This window comes from Marmota marmota, unplaced genomic scaffold, assembly GCF_001458135.2.
Source record: "Marmota marmota marmota unplaced genomic scaffold, marMar, whole genome shotgun sequence".
Lineage (NCBI taxonomy): Eukaryota > Metazoa > Chordata > Mammalia > Rodentia > Sciuridae > Marmota > Marmota marmota.
In genome coordinates this window covers 8,473,787-8,479,786 of record NW_025999945.1, presented here as the reverse complement: position 1 = coordinate 8,479,786, position 6,000 = coordinate 8,473,787, and positions in this window count along the sequence as shown.

Genomic DNA, 6,000 nt, shown 5'->3' with positions numbered 1-6,000 from the left:
TTTCCTTGCAGTGCTGAGAACCAAACCCAGGGACTTGTGCATGCTAGGCACACACCAAATTCCTTTATTTTTTTGATCCAGGGGCACTTTATTACAGAGCTCCTTCCCCACTCTTTTTTTTTTTTTTGAGACAGGGTAATTGCTAAGTTGTCCAGGCTGGCCTTGCATTTGTAATCCTTCTTCAGCCTCCTGAATTGCTGGGATTATAGTTGTGCACCACATACCTGGCTAAAAATTCTCCTTTAGACTGAGGCAACATTATATTGACAAGGAAGTATCTTGGGCTATATAGTCAAGAGAAAAAAAGCAAAGGTCTTATATGACAGAAAGGAAGATTTACAAAACCCTCAGGGAAAAGGGAGCTCAGGAATATGATCTGTCGCAATCTCCTTTATCTACCCCAATCTCCCTGCCTGTTGAAAGTAAGCCTGCCAAAAGTAACTGACTAACTCTTCCCATGACATGACCCTGCTAAACCCCATAAAACTCAGACTCTTGTTGTAGCCAGCCGCCATTTTCCTCTTAAAATTGTGCCTCTCCCTTGCTTAATAAAGCATCACCGATCCATTGAGGTCTGTCTCCTTTTCTTTCTTTCTTTTTCTTTTTTCTTTTGTATTCTCTCTTATTTGCTTTCATTACATACTACTATTTGTGTTTAAAAGAAAGAAAAAATGATTATATATGATTAAGCATAGATTTTTCTGAGAAAATACATAGGAAACTGATAATGATTATTGCTTCTATGAGGGAAATGAGTAGTAGGAGAGGGAAAAGGAGGTAAATAATTTGTAAGTAATAAGATATATGGATAATTTTAAAATTTTGCTGTATGTACAGCATTTTCCAAAGTTTCTACCTTGAATATGCTTAACTGTTAAAATCAGAACAATCAGTTACTAGTTTGATTTCAATGGGTGTTTTATGGCCAATCCCCAGTACTCCTTGGGGCAGTTGGAGGAGTTCATCCTACCCCAGAAAAGAGCCTGGTTCTTTCTCTCTCTGGGAATCCAGCCCTGAAAGGGGATGCATTTGCCTCTTCAGTTCAGTCCTTTTGATTGGGAGATGCTGCCATTAGAATATGTTAAATGCCATATAACATAATCTGGAATTGCATGGTGACCATTTGTATAGCCAGCTGGGAGAGGGGTGTGTGGCATCACCTCTTACTTGCCCTCTCCAAACCCCACCCAGGAGGGCTGGGAAGATACAAAGATGGTGTGGTATGTCAGGGTGGTATGCAAATGCAGGCCTCTAATCCTATCAGGAATGCTTAGGGTGTTAATTTGACTATCTTTCACAGCTCATAAATCTACTTGGGGGCAAAGCCAAGCTGCCAGACACCATCAAGCCAAACTCCTTCAGAGGCTGGCAGTTTGAGTAAAGCAGCTGGGATCATGCCTCAATAAAGTCCAATAAAGAGCTTTGTATGTGGAGGACTGAAGAGCAGCTTCTCACATTTGGATACAATAGAACAAAACAGTGGGAAATGTGAATGTCTGATTATTCAGACTGGTGGTCTCCCCTGTGCCCTGCCTGCCCACTGAGCCATGGATGCTCCTTCATTCACAATTCTTTGCACGCAGATGGATCTATCTTGCTCCCAAACAATTGCCTGCACAGACTCCTGTTGGATTAGTTTGTTTAATCCCTGTGTATAAATACAAATAGACTATATTCACTTCCACTGGAATCTGCTAGCCTTTTTATATTAAAAATCTATTAAACTCGAGTCAAGTCATTTCTGCCTAGATTCATTCTCATTTTATTCAGTGGTCAAAACAGAAGTATTCTTTTTTCTTTTTGGAACAGAACATCCTCTACCACTACCTCCCTCCCCTCACGAATTAACATCATTCACAAATACGTGGGGGTTGAAACAGCCAACAGAAATCAGTTTCAACCTCTGGGTTACAGCTTCATCCAGAATCCATCTGTTCTGTGAATTGGTCAGTTTAAAATACAGCAGATTCAGGATTCTAAGTAAAAACATCCTTTGTGTCATCTGTTTCAAGGGGAAAGAACCACAGGCACAGACTTCCATCTACTTCCTCCTTGGGCCAAACCTCCTGGAAGGCAAGTTGATTTGAAGAATGTAAAGCTCCTCCAACAAATCTGCAGTCTGGTAGGGGTGGGGAGGGAGTGGGGGTTGCAGCAGAGACACAGCAGTTATTACCCATAATCTCAGACAGCAAGTACCAGAAACATTGCAGATACCTACCCATTTTGTATCCTTATGGGGCACAAGCAACGAATGACAAGCCCACAGATCACCGAGGATTACTTCCAACCCTTTGGGACTGATTTACTCAATACCAGGAGCATAGTGACTTGGGTCTTGAGTAAATTTCTTTATTTTTTAATTTTTTTAAGAGAGAGAGAATTTTTTTAATATTTATATTTTTTAATATTTATTTTTTAGTTTTCGCTGGACACAACATCTTTGTATGTGGTGCTGAGGATTGAACCTGGGCCGCACGCATGCCAGGCGAGCAGGCTACCGCTTGAGCCACATCCCCAGTCCCAGTAAATTTCTTTAAATCTTGAGCCCTAGTGCCCTCATCTGGAAGACAGATTTAATATCGTCCATGTGGACTATCTGGCTTTTAGTATACTGTTTGCTACATGGTAATTGGATTGCTATATGGTAATTGATCCACTGGTAGTGGATTTGAGAAACAACTGTGATTATTGATATTACTCATGGTAAATTTTAAAAATAAATGATTATTGACGTTGTTATTGCTGACTTTGTAAGTGACTGTTGTACCATTATTAGCTATTGCTTTCTCCATATAATGGTGACCAGACCACAAAAAGAGCTGAATGGAGATCATTAACATAAGTCCATTCATTCACTTAGTGTTTATTCCATATCATCTATATGCCAGGCACTGTTCTAAGCACTGAAGCTACATCAGTGGAATACATCTTTTTTTTTTTTTTTGTACCTGGGATTGAACTCAGAAGCATGTGACCACTGAGCCACATCCCCAGCTCTATTTTTTGTATTTTATTTAGAGACAGGGTCTCACTGAGTTGTTTAGCGCCCCACCATTGCTGAGGCTGGCTTTGAACTTGCTATCCTCCTGTCTCAGCCTTCCGAGCTGCTGGGATGACAGGCGTGAGCCACCATGCCCGGCTGAATACATCTTTCTGAAGTTCACATTTTAGTGTGTGTAGGAGACTGATGATAAATATAATAAATACATAAATTCTATAAAATTATTATTTTTGGTGCTGCTGAAGATTGAACCCTGGGCTTTGTACACTCTAGGCAAGTATACCACAGAGCTACACCTCTAGCCTCTTTATTGAATTTATGATGTAATTAGAGTTGTAGAAAAAGAGAATGCAGGGTAAGGATAGGGAGTGATTTGGGGGAGGAAATGATACAATGGGATTTAAAACAAGGGGTCCAGCCAGGTGAGGTGGAACACACCTGTAATCCCAGAAACTTGGAGGTAGAGGCAGGAGGACCCCAAGTTCGAGACCAGTCTCAGCAACTTAGTGAGACCCATAGCAATTTAGTGAAACCCTGTCTTAAAAATAAAAAGGATTGAGCTGGGGTTGTGGTTCAGTGGTGGAGCGCTTGCCTAACATGTGTGAGGCACTGGGTTTGAATCTCAGCACCACATACAAACAAACAAACAAACAAATAAATAAATAAAAGTCCACCAACAACTAAAAAATATTTTTTAAAAAAAAGGATTGGGGATGTAGAAATGGTGTTATCCCCAGCAACCACTCCACAATACAATACAATACAATATGGGGATCCAGAAAACATTCCAACAACTGTGAAGGCGGTGGGGCTTAAGTCACAGGAAATGCTGAGGAAAAAGCACTCTAGGTACAGAAAGAGCAATTGCGAAGGCATCTGGGGAGAATGTCTGTGTTCTGGAGAAGGCTGGAGAAGCCACAGCAGAATGATCCATTGGTAGAATGAGAAATGGTGTCACTGGGATACAGAGGTGTAGAACATAGAGGATCAAGCCTACATTTTAAGACTTTAGCTTTTTACTTTAAGCAAATGGGAGACACTGCAGCGTTCTGACCAAATTAAGTGGCATGGGTCAACAAGATCACTTTGGAACTTTAGTTGAAAACAGACTGTGGGAGCTGGGGAGATGGGAGTGGTGGAGGACAAGGGTAGAGAAACCAGTGGACTGTATGCGAGATGTTAGGGAAAGACAGTATGACAACTTTGTTTTAAACAACTGGAAGGGGCTGGGGATGTGGCTCAAGCAGTAGCACGCTCGTCACGCATGCGTGCAACCCGGGTTCAATCCTCAGCACCTCATACAAAGATGTTGTGTCTGCCGAAAACTAAAAAATAAATATTAATAAATAAATAAATAAAATCCACTAAATACAGTAAAAAAAAAAAAAAGGACTTACACCTTAAAACTTAGTGTGTGTGTATATATATATTTTTTTTAATTTTATTTTTTTCTGGCGGTGATGAGGATTGAACCCAGGGGCCTTGTGCATGCAAGGCAAGCACTCTACCAACTGAGCTATATCCCCAGCCCCAAGCCCTTAGATATTAATTAATTCAGGGAATGAACTCAAGGATGCTCAACCACTGAGCTCCATCACCAGCCTATTTTATTTTTTATGAGGATCTGCCACTGGGCTACCCCTCAGCCTACATTTTGCTTCTAGAAATTGTTTCCCAATAATGCAGAAGAAGTATTCTTCTCCCCTTGGGCTTCCTACTACATATAAGAAGCAGTTGTAGCTGTATAACCAACAGTGAGGCTGTGATGGTTGTTAAGACATCATCAGCACACTTCCATTGCCTCTGGTAATTAGCTGCTGCCCTAAGCCCAAGGGTGTTAGAGGTTCCAGTTGCCCAAACCAAATGAAGAATTAACAACTGGCAGAAGAGGGCACCTTAAATCTGTTCTGACTGGATAGTGCCTGGGTAGTAAATATTTTGAATATCACTCTTTTATTATTTCTTACATACATGACAATAGTGGAGTGCATTACATTCATATTTTTTTTTGCATTGCAATTCTTAATACACCTTTATACCACAATTTATCAAATCTCTGTTTGTATAGAAGGTATGTTGACACCAAATTCACATCTTCATACATGAATTTTGTATAATGTCTCCTTCCACTATCCTTGCTATTCCCCTTCTCCCTACCTTTCCCTCCCACCCCTATTCCCTATCTAGAGGTAATTTTCCACCCATGCTCTCTCTCCCTACCCCACTTTGAGTCACCCCGCTTATATCAGAGAAAACATTCGGCATTTGTTTTTTTGGGATTGGCTAACTTCACTTAGCATAATCTTCTCTAATGTCATCCATTTCCCTGCAAATGCCATGATCTTATTCTTTTTTAGTGCAGAGTGATATTCCATTGTGTATAAATGCCATATATTTTTTAATCCATTCATCCACTGAAGGACATCTAGGTTGGCTCCACAGTTTAGCTATTGTGAAGTGTGCTGCTATAAACATTGATGTGGCTGTGTCCCTGTAGTATGCTGTTTTTAGGTCCTTTGGGTATAGTCTGAGAAGAGGAATAGCTGGGTCAAATGGTGGTTCCATTCCCAGCTTACCAAGCAATCTCCATACTTTTTTCCATATTGGCTGCACTAATTTGCAGTCCCACCAGCAGTGTATGAGTGTACCTCCCCCCCCACCCCCCGCATCCTCGCCAACACCTGTTGTTGTCTTCATAATGGCTGCCATTCTTACTGGGGTGAGATGGTATCTTTCTCTGATTGCTAGAGATGATGAGCATTTTTTTTTTGTATATTTGTTGATTGACTGTATATCCTCTTTTTTTTAAATTTAATATTTATTTTTTAGTTTTTTCGGTGGACACAACATCTTTGTTTGTATGTGGTGCTGAGGATTGAACCCGGGCTGCACGCATGCCAGGCGAGCGTGCTACCACTTGAGCCACATCCCCAGCCCAATTGTATATCCTCTTCTGAGAATGTCTGTTCAGGTCCTTGGCCCATTTATTGATTGGATTA